Source organism: Triticum urartu, chromosome 7A, assembly GCF_056163025.1.
Source record: "Triticum urartu cultivar PI428250 chromosome 7A, HENAU_Tu73, whole genome shotgun sequence".
Classification (NCBI taxonomy): domain Eukaryota; kingdom Viridiplantae; phylum Streptophyta; class Magnoliopsida; order Poales; family Poaceae; genus Triticum; species Triticum urartu.
This window is the reverse complement of record NC_141879.1, coordinates 649,875,758-649,892,378: the sequence shown is the minus strand read 5'-3', so window position 1 is coordinate 649,892,378 and position 16,621 is coordinate 649,875,758. Positions and strand designations below refer to the sequence as shown.

The following is a 16,621-nucleotide window of genomic DNA, read 5'->3' as shown; positions in this document are numbered from 1 at the left end:
CAAAAAAATCAAAAAATTGGAAAACCTTCGCATTGTGTCATTATATATGACCAAGTTTCCAGGAAAAATAATAAACTTGTAATACGAAAATTATTTTAAAAAAGTGTTCTCAGAAATGAGCTATCATGCGTGAAGATTCATGGCTTTCAGGCCAAATCATCAATCTTATGGCCACATTCATGGCATAGTTTGTTCAAATGATCTCATATTGTGCACAAGGGTGCATCTTGGAATTCCAAACAATGTTGCTTTGGGGAGTTTTCACTTTCATTGCACAAAAGAGCCATTTTCCATTTTTCGAGTGCCCCAAATGAGGGTTTTTTATGAGTAACCTACCAAATAATTATTGCAAAATTGGACCAAATTATTTTTCTAAAATACTAGGCCATATTTAATGCACAATTGACCAAATTATTGGGTGTAAAAAGTTTTGATCCACCTCTGGTGAAAAAGACAAATTTTCGCCGTTTCAGCTGGAAGCGGGTCAAATTTTGTCGGGACCGGTTTTTCAGGATATTAATTTCCCAAAAGCGGCCCTTGTGCTCACCAGCCCAAGGATTACTGTTAGCTGATGCGACACCAACTTGTTATAGAAACTCTAAGAAAAATACAAAATATGTAGTACAAGACCATTCAGGCCTATGGGTACAACAATTGGTTTCTAGTGGTTGATGGCGGAAGCGGTTTGCGGATCATCAGCGTCTATGGGACTCCATTTCCCACAGGAACAGCTGGCCAGGATAACTCCTATCTTCGCGAGGCTGCTATCACCATTGCGTAGGTTCCGGGGCTGTCATCACAACGCTCCTCTCCATGCAGGAAATCTGGCCAAGACAATAGCCAGGGACAAGCCAGTGAGTACTTTGAATGTACTCGCAAACATTAAGAACACAGGTATAATATAGTAACTGATAATCATGTTTTGAAATGTTCTATGCTCACTTTGTCAGTTATGATCTAAGGTTCATGATGCACGCAGGTAGATCATTCAAATAAAACATGAGTAAACAATCGAGGAGTAGAAATGAAAAGCACCTATCGGGTGTCTGAAGCGACACCTCGAAAGGATAATAATATGAAGCGTGCCTCAGTCGGGCGTCTGTACGACACCACATAAAGGGCTTATAAGTAACTAAAATAACAAACATGCCACAGTCGGGCATCTGTGCGACACCACATAAAGGGCTTATAAGTAAATGAAATAACGAACATGCCACAGTCGGACGTCTGTGCGACACCACATAAAGGGCTTATAAGTAAATGAAATAACAAGCATGCCACAGTCGAGCGTCAGGGCGACACCACATAAAGGGTTTATATAACAATAATCACAGTGAGTACCCAGGCGGTAGAACCGTCCCAGGGACACTCAATGATTCAAATAACATAAATGGTTAGTCCATAATAATAATAATCAAAATCATCATACGTCACAAGTTATGATCCATGTTCTGGTTTAGTAGTTTCTCCACCGAAGACCGACACTAGTAGAAAACAGGGCTTTGGTCCAGGCCGGGTCAGCCCATTAGTCCTGGTTCAGTCCAGAACTGGGACCAATGTGGGCATTGGTCCCGGTTCGTGAGCCCAGGGGGCCGGCCGGGCCACGTGGGCCATTGGTCCCGGTTCATCTGGACCTTTTGGTCCCGGTTGGTGGGATGAACCGGGACCAATGCGCCTCGCTCCTGGCCCACCACCATTGGTCCCGGTTGGTAGCTTGAACCAGGACCAAAGGCTCCCCTTTAGTCCCGGCTCATGTCACCAACCGGGACCAATGAGGTGCCTATATATACCCCTCGCTCGCGAGCAGAGCACCCCAGTGCTCTGTTTTTCTCTGGCCGAGGGGGAGAGGGCTTGGTGGTGCTCTAACTCACCTCCTATGCACACAAGGTGTTCGATGGAATGCCCGAGCCACACTACTTAAGCTTTCTCCTCTCCAAGCTCGACCTCCAAGCTCCATTTTCCATAATATTTGTCTAGGTTTAGCGGTCCGTCACGCCCCGTCCCCGTCTTCACCGCCGTCGATCACCCGCGTCGAGCTCATCGCCGGCACCACCGTGGTGAGCCTCTTGTTTTATCTTCTTTCTGAAAGGAAAAATATTCTTACTTGTATGTTTACATAGATACTTGTATTATTTTCTTACTTTTATTATTGCATCTTATATAGTGCGATGGTTTTGGTATCTGCCCCCGTCGGCCCTTGTCCTGTCTATGATTCGGATGTGGTATATATATTATCTTTATAACTATTGGTTCATTTATTGTTTATGAAAATTATGCCGACCAACGTGACATAGATTTTATTTATGTAGGATGTATGTGAATCGGAAATGCCAACCGACCCTATTGTCGAGAGGTTAAATTTAGTTGAAGAAGAAAACAATTTGTTGAAGGAAAAAATAAAAAAAAATTGAGGAGGAGAAGATGATATTGGAGTTGCATGTTGTGGATGTCGTCGATGATCACAAGATCGAGATGGATGCAATGCGCTTGGAGATTAGAAAGATTAGAAAATATGCCATTCATACTGAGGCTTGGTATCATTATGCCGTTGGATCAATTGTTACCTTGGTTGCGATTATGATCGCATTTGTTTTCACATTGAAATGTTTTACATAGTTTCAATGTATGGTTTAATTAATTAGATGCTCTGGAGAGCTATATGTTGTTAGATGAGAACTATGTATGCACTTTGGTTTTAATGTGATGATGAACTTCTATTAATTTGGACATTTAATTATATATAATGCACGCAGATGAACCGGCAATGGATGTACGGTGACAGACACACCCGCGAGTACATTAAGGGCGTGCATGAGTTTCTCGATGCGGCTAAGGCAAACAAGCAGAATGGTTTTATGTGTTGTCAATGCACTGAATGTGGGAATACGAGGTCTTACTCTAACCTAAAATCCTTCACTCCCATCTGCTTTACAAGGGTTTCATGCCACACTATAATGTTTGGAGGAGGCATGGAGAAATAGGGGTTATGATGGAAGACGGCGAAGAAGAAGAGTATGACGAAAACTATGTGCCCCCTAAATACGGTGATGCTGCAACGGGGGGAGCTGGTGAAGATCAAGAGGAACCAGACGATGTGCCCAATGATGCTGCAACGGGTGAAGCTGCTGAAGATCAAGAGGAACCAGACGATGTGCCCGATGATGATGATCTCCGCCGGGTCATTGTCGATGCAAGGACGCAATGCGAAAGTCAAAAGGAGAAGCTGAAGTTCGATCTCATGTTAGAGGATCACAAAAAAGGATTATACCCCAATTGTGAAGATGGCAACACAAAGCTCGGTACCGTACTGGAATTGCTGAAGTGGAAGGGAGAGAATGCTGTGGCTGACAAAGGATTTGAGAAGCTACTGAAAATATTGAAGAAGAAGCTTCCAAAGGATAACGAATTGCCCGCAGTACATACGCAGCAAAGAAGGTCGTATGCCCTCTAGGATTGGAGGTGGAGAAGATACATGCATGCCCTGATGACTGCATCCTCTACCGCGGTGCATACAAGGATCTGAACGCATGCCCGGTATGCGGTGCATTGCAGTATAAGATCATACGAGATGACCCTGGTGATGTTGTCAGGCGAGCCCCCCAGGAAGAGGGTTCCTGTGAAGGTGATGTGGTATGCTCCTATAATACCATGGTTGAAACGTCTGTTCAGAAACGAAGAGCATGCCAAGTTGATGCGATGGCACAGTGAGAACCGAAAGAAAGATGGGAAGTTGAGAGCACCCGCTGACGGGTCGCAGTGGAGAAAAATTGAGAGAAAGTACTGGGATGAGTTTGCAAAGGACCCAAGGAATGTATGGTTTGCTTTAAGCACGGATGGCATTAATCCTTTCGGGGAGCAGAGCAGCAATCACAGCACCTGGCCCGTGACTCTATGTATGTATAACCTTCCTCCTTGGATGTGCATGATGCCAGTTCTCATCCAAGGCCCTAAGCAACCCAACAACGAAATTGATGTGTACCTAAGGCCATTAGTTGAAGAACTTTTATAGCTGTGGAATGGAAACGGTGTATGTACGTGGGATGAGCACAGACAGGAGGAATTTAACCTTAAGGCGTTGCTGTTCGTGACCATCAACGATTGGCCCGCTCTCAGTAACCTTTCAGGACAGACAAACAAAGGATACCACACATGCACGCACTGTTTAGATGACACTGGAAGTATATACCTGGACAAATGCAGGAAGAATGTGTACCTGGGCCATCGTCGATTTCTTCCGACCAACCATCAATGTTGAAAGAAAGGCAAGCATTTCAAAGGCGAGGCAGATCACCGGAAGAAGCCCGACATGCGCACCGGTGATCACGTGCTTGCTATGGTCAATGATTTACACTACGTAATCTTTGGAAAGGGTCCCGGTGGACTAGCTGTTCCGAATGACGCTGAGGGACACGCACCCATGTGGAAGAAGAAATCTATATTTTGGGACCTACCCTAGTGGAAAGACCTAGAGGTCCGCTCCTCAATCGACGTGATGCACATGATGAAGAACCTTTGTGTGAACCTGCTAGGCTTCTTGGGCGTGTATGGGAAGACAAAAGATACACCTGAGGCACGGGAGGTCCTGCAATGTTTGCATGAAAAAGTTGGCATGCCTCCGAAGCAGTATAAAGGTCCTGCCAGCTACGCTCTTACGAAAGAAGAGAAAGAAATCTTCTTTGAATGCCTGCTCAGTATGAAGGTCACAAATGGCTTCTCGTCGAATATAAAGGGAATAATAAATATGCCAGAGAAAAAGTTTCAGAACCTAAAGTCTCATGACTGCCACGTGATTATGACGCAACTGCTTCCGGTTGCATTGAGGGGGCTTCTACTGGAAAACGTCCGATTAGCCATTGTGAAGCTATGTGCATTCGTCAATGCAATCTCTCAGAAGGTGATCGATCCAGAAATCGTACCAAGGCTAAGGAGTGATGTGGCGCAATGTCTTGTCAGTTTCGAGCTGGTGTTCCCACCATCCTTCTTCAATATCATGACGCACGTCCTAGTTCATCTAGTCGACGAGATTGTCATCCTGGGGCCCGTATTTCTACACAATATGTTCCCCTTTGAGAGGTTCATGGGAGTCCTAAAGAAATATGTCCGTAACCGCGCTAGGCCAGAAGGAAGCATCTCCATGGGCCATCAAACAGAGGATGTTATCGGGTTTTGTGTTGACTTCATTCCTGGCCTTAAGAAGATAGGTCTCCCTAAATCGCGGTATGAGGGGAGACTGACTGGAAAAGCCACTCTTGGAAGAGACTCAATAATATGCAGGGACGGATATTCTTGGTCTCAAGCAAACTACACAGTTCTACAGAACTCTACCTTGGTGACCCCGTATGTCGATGAACACAAGAACAGTCTGCGCTCCAAACACCCGGAGCGGTGCGATGACTAGATTACATGTGAGCACATCAGGACTTTCAGCAGTTGGTTGGAAACACGTCTCAGAGGTGACAACACTGTTTGTGATGAGTTGTACTTGTTGTCCAGGGGACCATCTTTGACTGTATTGACTTACAAAGGATACGAGATAAATGGGAATACATTTTACACGATCGCCCAAGATCAAAAGAGCACCAATCAAAACAGTGGTGTCCACTTTGATGCAGCAACCGAGAGCGAAAAGGACACATATTATGGTTACATAGTGGACATATGGGAACTTGACTACGGACCTGATTTTAAGGTCCCTTTGTTTAAGTGCAAATGGGTCAATCTGTTAGGCGGCGGGGTACAGGTAGACCCACAGTACGGAATGACAACAGTGGATCTGAAAAATCTTGGGTACACTGACGAACCATTCATCCTAGCCAATGATGTGGCACAGGTTATCTATGTGAAGGACATGTCTACCAAACCGAGAAAAAGAAAAGATAAGGAAGCGAATACATCATACGATGAGCCAAAGCGACACATAGTTCTTTCAGGAAAAAGGGACATCCTGGGAGTGGACGGCAAGACAGACATGTCTGAAGATTATCAAAAGTTTCATGAAATTCCTCCCTTCAATGTCAAGGCTGACCCAAGCATCCTGATAAACAATGAATATTATCCATGGTTACGGTGCAATAAGCAAATGACACAAGCGAAGAAAAAGTGAAGACTTTCTCCCGCAACTATTATGATGATACCATGCCAACTTTGTAACACACGAACATGCTACCATTGTCCGTTTTGTACATGCACATGCTATGTGGGTGAAATTATGATACCATGCCAACTTTCAACTTTTTCATAGTTCATTTGAAATGCTTTCATGTCTTATGGTTCGGCCCTCGTAATACCATGACCATTAGTCCCTGGCCCATGTCAACTTTCAACTTTCAACTTTCTAAAACTAATGGCACTAACAGAAAGTTTATAATTTTGCTCCTCGCCCCTGGCCCATGACCATTAGTCCCGGTTTGTGCCACAAACCGGGACTAATGGGTTGGTCCTCGTTGCGAGCAGAGTTTAGTCCCACCTCGTCAACCGAAGGGGGCTCACACCGGTTTATAAGCCCTTCCCTCTCTGCCTTGTTGAGCTCCTCTCAAAGTGAAAATAGATGCCCTAATAGAGAAAAGTTTAACCTAAATTCATAGTGAATTTCTCTAAAATTCATAGGAATTTACTAGGAATTTAGGTTTAATTTTCTCTATAAGCGCATCTATTCTCATTTTTTTAGTAAGTTAATCACAAACTTGTGATTCAAACAATTTTCAAAGAATTCAAATTTTAACTATTCAAATTTGAAAACTAATGGCACCAACAGAAAGTTTATAATTTTTCTAAAACTAATGGCACTAACAGAAAGTTTATAATTTTGCTAACCTAAAAGCAAACAGAATTAAAAATTAAAGCAAAAAATAAAAGAAAATAAATAATGCAAAAAACAAATCAAAAAAACAGGAAAAAACTATTTTTATAGTAAAGTTAATCACAAAATAAAATAAATAAAGCAACAAAGAAAACAAAAAAACTAAAAAAGTGTTTTCAAATTTGAAAACTAATGGCACTAACAGAAAGTTTATAATTTTTCTAAAACTAAAAGCAAAAAGAATAAAAAAATATAGCAAAAAACAAAAGAAAATAAATAATGCAGAAAACAAAACAAAAAAACTGGAAAAAATAGCAACAATAAGTATTTTGTTGTAAGTAGAAATAAAATAAAATAAATAAAGCAACAAAGAAAACAAAAAAAGTGTTTTCAAATTTGAAAACTAATGGCATTAACAAAAAGTTTATAATTTTCCTAAAACTAAAAGCATAAGGAATTAAAAAATAAAGCAAAAAACAAAAGAAAATAAATAAAGCAACAAAAAACCAAAAAAATGCCACCTACTGGGCCCCCACGGCCTGAATACGACTAGAAACCCATCCAAGGGCCAGGATTCAGACCCGCAGGAGGCCTAGTAGGCCCACAGGCATAGCAGTGACAATTAGGCCCGTAAGCCTGCAATGGAGAGGAGCTCGAGAGTGGTGCGGCAGTGGGGCTTATAAACCACTGCGCACCCCTCTCAACTAGCGAGGTGGGACTAAACTTTTGACGCAGCAGCCGCACAAGGCCTTTGGTCCCGGTTGGTGGGCCAAGACTGAGAATGATCTGGTTGATAAAGGGATCGAACCAGAGACAATTAACTGGCCAGACCGTTGCCGGACTTGGTTCTTCGGGGCTGGCGGAACCTTGGACCCTATAACAGGGAAGTGCATTTGGACGAACGATCAAATGGACATACCAGTCAGGAAGCTTCAGCACTATATCGAAGCAGCGCAGCAAGGGACGTTCTTTCCAGACAAAGAGAACGACGAGCTCACAATGGCCCTCGGGAATCCTGAGCACCCTGGACGGACACGAGACACGCCAGGCTCCATTCCGTGGAAGGTTGGGTTTCCGAACGCAGGCGGTTACAAATCCCATGAGAGGAGGAAAAAAGTGTAGCAGATCCAAATGCAGGCGCTGCAAGCAAGGGTACAAGCGATAGACACTACACCACAACACTACATCTCCGACAGACACGTTGGTCGGGAATACAAGTTTCTCCAACAGACAGTCGTACGGTAAAGACTATTGCCGACCGACAATGTCTGTTGGGGAAAGTCCAAACGGGAAAACCTTTTCCTGACCGACATAGCTTTCCCGACCAACTGCTTGACGGCCATGGAATATCTTTCCCGACCAACAGTCTGTTGGGCCTGCCATGGGCCTTTCCCGACCAACAGTTTGTTGGGGCAACCATGGGCCTTTCCCGACCAACATTCTGTTGGGCCTGGTGTTAGCCTTTCCCAACCGACTGTGAGATAGGGTTTATTTTGCCGACCAACAATCAGATAGGGCTTTTCTTTGCCGACCAATAGTTCATCAACATTTTGTTTAACCAACCACAACTTTATTTAAAGTATGCTATTGTTTGTTACATACATATAGTTCATGTGTTCTAAGTATAATCACAAAGACACCATACATCAGGCTCACATCAGGTGCACCAAACATTTTTTTATTCCATTAACCATTTGTCACATACATACACTTTAGTCTGTTCTAAACACAACCACCGAGACACCATACATCAGGTTCACAAAAGGACAGGTAAAAGATGCAAGGATGAGACATCAGTTGTACAAAATGAAATCTAAAACATCTAGTTGACGTAGATTGTTGGCTTCATTGGTTCCGTGTGAGTGTCATCCTTTTGTTTCCTTCCTACAAAATTTAAACAATTCTCAATTATAATACACTATTAGAAACTAGACTACAGTAGCAAAATTCCAACATAAGGATCAGCACATTCTCAAAAATACAAATAGTAATAAATACAGAGAATTCAATAGCCATGTGTTAACACTAACATTGATCCTCGGCTGAGATCACCCCAGCCGGCTCAACATCTCCATAAGGAGTTCTTAGGTCAGCAAAGGCTTTTGTTTCTTCTGATTAAAAATAAGATAAATTACTCTATTGGCATATCAAAAAAAACTGCAGCACGCATGATCTTGAGGTAGTAGACGCGTTTGAAGCATCTATTTGTGTTTATACAATTATTAATTATGCATTATATAAATCATTCATTTTTCTGCATTTGTAGTATTGTTAACATCTCATTGAGGTCATTTTCACTTTTTGGCATCTGACAACTAATGAGCAATGCTTATCTAGCTATTTAATTTGATTTTCAAGGGCTACAACTGTACAGACTTACTATACAAATTTGTAGATCTTACTAAGACAACTCAAGTAACTAGGCTTAATGATGATGTACTTTCCATAGCAGATGTGTGCAAAGCAGAATTTTTTGTATTATTCTTCCTGAAAGGATATTGACTAGCTGGTGAATACATCCCTTATTTTGACTTTAAATTTCGAAAAATAAATAGGATGGATCAAGTTACCTTCACATGCCAGCTCAGGAAAGATGTTTTTCCATCTAGCTACGCTCAAGATAAACGCGCCTGGTCCAATGTGGTAGCTATATATTGCAGTGATGAGATTCCTAGTCCCAAGATTAATTGATGCCCTCACCCAGATATAAGAAATCTTGCTCCACTACCTGCAACGGAAAAAGGGTTTCTTCAGATCCTCACAAACCGAGGTATACATTCATCAAGATCTAGAATTCTTTTAGTTTCTCCTCGATATAATTATTTTAATATTTACTTCACCAATAAAACAATACTATATGAAAAGTTTTTATTTTGTATAAAACAAATATGAATTCAAACATCTGCTAATAGTATATGTCGTTGGAAATAAAGATGGTCATACTACATTAATAACACAAGTCCAGGAAATGTTCCAATTCTAGCAGCAACTCCTTTGTTTCTTAAGGAAATCAACAACAAACATAACAATATCATTTCTAATCATAAATAAGTGTCCAGTCAGGTCAAGTAACATATATAGTACCCAAAACAGAAGATGTGAACAAAGGCTAACAAAACAGTGAAAGCGACACAAACAAGTTTGGATATTGATATACTCAGCCAAATACAATTTAGTGCTGAAAAATTCACCCGTAATTGCTGAAGGGAAACTAAAAAAATGCGAATGTTACGTGCATAGCTTTGCACTGTTAAGGTGATGACACCAGCCCACTTACAAGCATGGCATCAACTATTACTTCACAAGGCAACTGAATTGCTGCACATACAGGAACTATTACTCTACAGGAAACTATCTCCCAATTTCTTGTTCTCCAGTTTGACAGTAATTTGGTTTAGTTAGTTCATCTTTCCAACAGTTTTCAGCTATTAGGAACACCATAACAGCTAAATGATGCCAATAGCATGTATGTCAACCATGCATTATGTTCCAATATAGTATACACACTAGCACAACATAATTTTTCCATTAGATTTGGACGGTTAACGTCATAGCAGCAGCTTTGTGTACTGCCCACTTATACAAGCATGACAGCTTTATATGGATAGCTTTGCACTGTTTTTGAAAAATCATAGTAATCCAAAACCTCAGTTTTTGAATGCATGGGCAATGAATACTTCAGATTTTGAAAACCATAGTTTTCCTCAGTTTTGACAAAACCATCGATGAGTTTGGCAAGTGATGTTTTGACTAGCTGTGCCTTGCTCAACTATACTCATGGAGCTGATCTGCATGTAGAAACGGCGCGCAATCCATGCATCATGTCATGCACGTCAAATCCCCACCTAGCTACCTGGGGCAAAAAAAATATGCGTGTACGTGCGCCTATATGTGCTTAGAATCGATTGTGTAGCTAGCTTTAGCTTGCTGCGTACAACTGGTCCAAACATGTGCGTCGTCTCTGTAGACAAACTAACAACCAAACCTGAAATGCCTAATAATCAGGAGCACTCTGTTGAAAAGAGATAGATAGAGGAATCGGAGGTGGCAATTGCATTTGATCATATTTGGACGTAGACGAGGCAACAAATTCTCTCAGTCTGGTTTAGAAAAAAGAGGTCCTGACCACTTTTTTAGATACCGTAAAAAACCACAGTATGACAGATACCTTGATATCTGAAACTATAGTATTTATTTTATACAAACACCTCAAAGTATTTAATAGCAAAGGTTTTTCAGAAACCACAGTATTTTCAGAGAACTGCAAAAATACTTTGCATCCAAATGCACCCTTAAGGTCATGAGAACAGCCCAGTTATTCAAGCATGACATTAATTAGCTATTTCTTCACAAGTCAACTGAATAGTTGCATATAAAAGAACTATTACTCTACAAGAAATTAGTAACTCCCAACTTCTTGCTCTTTCATTCAAGAGTACTATGGTTCAGTTAATCTATACAACAACTTTAAGTTATTAGGAATACCACAATAACTCAAAAATTTCAGTAGCATTCATGTCAACCATATACACAGTAGCGGTCGCCCACTTCTATTTTGTCTCAGTGGGATCTAAAATGGATTGCTGAAAAAGAGGTTTGTCTATTTAATCTTTGTAACCAGTAAATCTTCTTGTAAATATAAAATTCTAAAAAGTAAGTGATGAAAATTATTTCACCAATTGCGATTGCTTGCAAGAATGGTTCAGTTGGAGAACCAAGATATTAACAGTAGGCGAACCATCATGGAAGAATGACGACATAAAAGTCGAATGCAACATATCCCTATTTTTGTTCTATAAGATAACATGGCCATATGAAAAATATGAACTCTCTTTTTCGCCATATGAAAAAAGAACAAGATAAAGGTCCAATATCAACTAAGCCTGTAGTTTCCTGCTCTCTGATTTGAGAGTAGCATGTTTCACTTCATCAACGAGAAACCAACCCCCATGGGAATAGATTATCTTTTCCAATAAAAGGATCCCCCAATTGTCCCCCCCCCCCCCCCCCCCCCAATTTCATTAAGAGATCAGAGTCCCTTTTGTTCAGATAAGTGACCGAAATTACCTTAGTGACGGGATGACGAAGATGCCCCTTTTGTTCAGACGCCCCATAGAAGAATTCTTGTGATCTTTCAAAGTTGAAACCAAGTATTACTTCTTGCAACTAAATAGAACATAATGTTACAGTATGATATTTTCACAAGGAAACATTTACAAAGTGCTACATGTATTCCGTTTGTACCAAAGAATTAATAGAAAACTGGAGATGTATTTACTAGACAAGCACATAGTCATATATGCCAATCAGAATTAAACAGTGAGGGCATCCAACATTGCTTGCTATCACACATGCATACTTACAGAGGATCTTCAGAGAGTAAATAGTAGAAGCACCAAGTCGATGTGATGCATGCATATGACTTATGGACATCTTCCGGTGGCCTTTTTGCCCAAACATACTAAAGATTCATTTCCCCTGCAAAAAATAATTTTCAAACTCAATCTGCTAACAACCCTAGAATGCAAACAATGATAGTGATAGAATGTTAGGGTTTGAATTCTACTGCTTCAAGGACTTCTTCTTCCATGAACAAAAGCAGCACAAATTTGTTTTGAAAAGAGATTAAACTTACAACCAAGTAAAAAAAATCTGGTCCACCGGTGGGAGTTGGAATCTAAACACACACACACACAGAACTTACGATGTTGTTTCTGCCATGTATGGCTAGCTCCTGTTATCCTAAAGTGGGGAGAGACTGGGGCACCTACCACCAAGCTCCTAATCACCCGAAGCAGAGGAAGCAGGGGATGGGTGCCTTGGACCTGACCACTGGGAGTGAAGGGACGTTGTCCCACATAGATCTAGCTGGTCTGGGTTGGGGCGGTGGAGCCATGAGAGAGAGGTGAGAGGTGGCATCACCGGGCGCTTGCGTAAGAACAAAAAGCACCGCCGTTGGCACCTGTGTGATGGCAGCGCCGACACAAGCCCACCTAGGCGTGGGAAAATGGCGGCCATGTGGGGATAACGATGGAGGGGTGGGAGGAAGAGGGGAATAGAGTGGTGGCAGCCTCGCTGGACACGTAGCGCCGCGGCCGGCCGGAGAGGGCACCTAGGGCGGCGGTGTGTGTTGTGGATCTGGAGAAAGGGGATAAGGTTTGGAGCGTGAGGTTCGGGGTGAAGGAAAAGAAAAATGGGGGAGGCTTCGCGGGCTGAGCCAAATGTTGGCACTAGAAATTCTGTACACGCGCGCACATATTTGGGCCGGCCCATTTTAGCTACCCTCAGTTGGTCGGGAATTGTTTGTCGACCGACCATTAGTTGCGTATAAGGTTATTGCCGACCGACAGTTCGTTGCTATATATTTTAGCATTCCCGACCGACAATCGGTCGTTATATACAGGTTTTCCCGACCGATGATCCGTTATAAGTTTTCCCGACCGATAGTCGGCCAGCAATACTGACTTTTGCCAACACACATCGGTAGGGAATTCTGGTGCGTGGTGTAGTGAGAGGAACGAGAAGCAAATCGCAGCAAACGTACTGCCGAAGCTTCCCCCGAAGCTACCCCGCCATCTCAGCGGAGAAGCAGCGTGGCTTCCATCGAGCTGCTTCAGCCGGAGCATGCCTTGACGGCTCCTGCCAGCTATCCCGTAGATACTATCACGGAGTCTCAAAATTGCCACCTTATGACGCAATGGTTGAATTTGAAGGTCAAGGCGGCTGTTGGCTCTGTTTATCCTACTGAACCCAGCACAACTTTTCACTGCCGGCCGATTTCAGAAGGATATGCTAGGGTGATGGTGGATGAAATAACGGAGGGATTTGAGGACCTCCAGCTCGACCATCCTACCGGTGAAGGGGAGACTAGGCTGGGGTCTGCTCTGAAGACTCCATGCCTATGGCGGAAGGAGCTCATCAACCTTCCAAACTGGACACCTCCGCCTCCTCCTCCTCCTCCGGCAAGTCAGGGCACTCCGCCTCCTCCACGGCCTCCTCCTCCGGCGAGTCAGGGCACTCCGCCTCCTCCACCGCCTCCTCCTCCGGCGAGTGGCAATCAGGGCACTCGACCGGCTCCTTCTCCAGCGCGTGGCGGCACTCCGCCTGCGCCGACGCGCCCGAGCAGCCAGCCTCCTCCTTCTCCGCCTCGTCAGCAATGGCGGAAGAGACCTGCCGCCGCTCTGGCTGCTCCGGCGCGTCGTAGTCCTTCTCCTCCACGTCGTAAGCAAGTAAAGAAGACAACCGCTCCATCTGCTCGGCCGGCGTCTAGCAGTACAGCCAGAGGCGGGAGGACATACAGATTCGGTCCTTCTCTGAAGACTCCAGAGAAGTTACCATATGAGAGGACCTCGGAGGAGAACGCCTAGATCGCATGAACCGAAGTGGATGACTGGTTTCAAGGTGAGGGAGTCCTGGATTAGGGGGTGTTCGGGTAGCCGGACCATACCTTCAGCCGGACTCCTGGACTATGAAGATACAAGATTGAAGACTTCGTCCCGTGTCCGGATGGGACTTTCCTTGGCGTGGAAGGCAAGCTTGGCGATGCGGATATTCAAGATCTCCTACCATTGTAACCGACTCTGTGTAACCCTAACCCTATCCGGTGTCTATATAAACCGGAGGGTTGTAGTCCGTAGGCAATCAACTCCATATACAACAATCATACCATAGGCTAGCTTCTAGGGTTTAGCCTCCTTGATCTCGTGGTAGATCTACTCTTGTACTACCCATATCATCAATATTAATCAAGCAGGACGTAGGGTTTTACCTCCATCAAGAGGGCCCGAACCTGGGTAAAACATCGTGTTCCCTGCCTCCTGTTACCATCCGGCCTAGACGCACAGTTCGGGACCCACTACCCGAGATCCGTCGGTTTTGACACCGACATTGGTGCTTTCATTGAGAGTTCCTCTGTGTCGTCGCCTTTAGGCCCGATGGCTCCTTTGATCATCAACAACGATACGGTGCAGGGTGAGACTTTTCTCCCCGGACAGATCTTCGTCTTCGGTGGCTTCGCTCTGCAGGCCAATTCGCTCAGCCACTTGGAGCAGATCGAAAGCTACGCCCCTGGCCATCAAGTCAGGTTTGGAAGCTTAAACTACACGTCTGACATCCGCGGAGACTTGATCTTCGACGGGCTCGAGCCACGGCCAAGCGTGCCACATTATCTCGAGGGGCATGATCTAGCTCTGCCCCCGGACGGTGTCCTGGAGGCCGCACACGCATCGGCTCCGACCCCTAACTCGGAGCCTATTGCACCAATTGAGGATGAACGGCTGGACGTCACCTTGGGGGCTGCGATCCCGAAAGTGATCGAGTCGAATGCTAGCCCCGCACTCTGCACGACCCGTGACCCCGAGGATCCAGACTCCTCCCCGGACTCCGTACCCTCCGCGCCCCTGCCAATCGAATCCGATTGGGTGCCGATAATGGAGTTCACCGCCGCAGACATCTTTCAGCACTCGCCTTGTGGCGATATCCTGAACTCTCTCAAGACTCTCTCCTTATCAGGAGAGCCCTGGCCGAACTACGGTCAGCGAGGATGGGATACGGACGATGAAGAAATTCAAAGCCCACCCACCACCCACTTGGTAGCCACTGTCGACAATTTAAACGACGTCCTCAACTTCGACTCCAGAGACATCGACAGCATGGATGACGATGTAGGAGATACCGACGAACCAACACCCATAGGGCATTGGACAGCCACCTCATCTCACGATGTGTACATGGTGGATACCCCTAAAGGAAGCGACAATGAGGAAAAAGGGGATGGGACGAGAGATCGACCCCCCGAAAAGCAATCAAAGCATCGTCATAAACGCCGACCCAAGCCCCGCCTCAACAAAAACCCAGCCATAGAGCAGGACAAGCCAGTAGATGACGAGCAGGCCTTAGAGCAACCGTCCGAACAGGGCAACACGGATAGAGAAACCGAACATCCCTCCTCCGGCGAAAACGGCATTCCGGACGACCTCACGCCGAATAAACCTATGGAGCAGAAGAACCTCCACGAGAGGCTCGTTGCAACTGCACGCAGCCTAAAGAAGCCGAAGCGGAAGCTAAAAACAGCGGAAGACGCACTCCGGATTAGATGGAGCAAAATAATCAACACCACATATAAGTACGGCGACAATCACCGCACTAAAAGCTATCCGAAAAGAAAGCTACTGCCTCAATTCGACAAAGAGGCCCTAGAGCCCTCGCATTCAAAAAATGAAAAAGCCACACAGTCGGATAGACGACCCCATAAAGCGGCAAGCGGCGCCGCACCTAAATCGGCATGCGACCCACCTAAGGATTCGCATAATGGCCCAGTCAGGTCCATTTATGGGCCAAGAAAGCAAGCTCTCATAAGCAACGCTATGAAGCCATCATCAGAATCCGGCACACCCAAATACAGGGGCGCCGCACACCCCCTATGTTTCACCGATGAGGTCCTGGACTATGAATTCCCAGAGGGATTCAAACCCGTAAACATAGAGGCATATGATGGAACAACAGACCCTGGAGTCTGGATCGAGGATTATATCCTCCGCATACACATGGCTAGAGGAGATGATCTCCACGCCATAAAATATCTATCCCTTAAGCTTAAAGGGCCAGCCCGGCATTGGCTTAAAAGCCTTCCCGAAAACACAATTGGAAGCTGGGAAGAGCTCGAGGATGCTTTCCGAGCAAACTTTCAAGGGACCTATGTCCGCCCTCCGGATGCAGACGATCTTAGTCACATAACTCAATAACCCGGAGAATCAGCTCGGCAGTTCTGGAATAGATTCCTCACTAAAAAGAATCGGATAGTCGATTGTCCAGACGCCGAAG

At 44.5% G+C, this 16,621-nt stretch overlaps 1 long non-coding RNA gene across 2 annotated transcripts; it reads right to left on the bottom strand.

Annotated features, from left to right (window-relative positions):
* Positions 1-8,660: 8,660 nt before the first annotated feature.
* Positions 8,661-13,002, bottom strand: LOC125523962 (uncharacterized). 2 transcript variants are annotated; one of them, XR_015611025.1, is made up of 5 exons: positions 12,504-13,002; positions 12,163-12,277; positions 11,867-11,930; positions 9,370-9,527; positions 8,662-8,683 (listed from the first exon to the last, which is right to left on the bottom strand). It is a non-coding gene; the product is annotated as an uncharacterized LOC125523962 (long non-coding RNA). The 2 variants fall into 2 exon arrangements; XR_015611024.1 differs by having other exon boundaries at positions 8,661-8,683; positions 12,163-13,002.
* Positions 13,003-16,621: the final 3,619 nt, after the last annotated feature.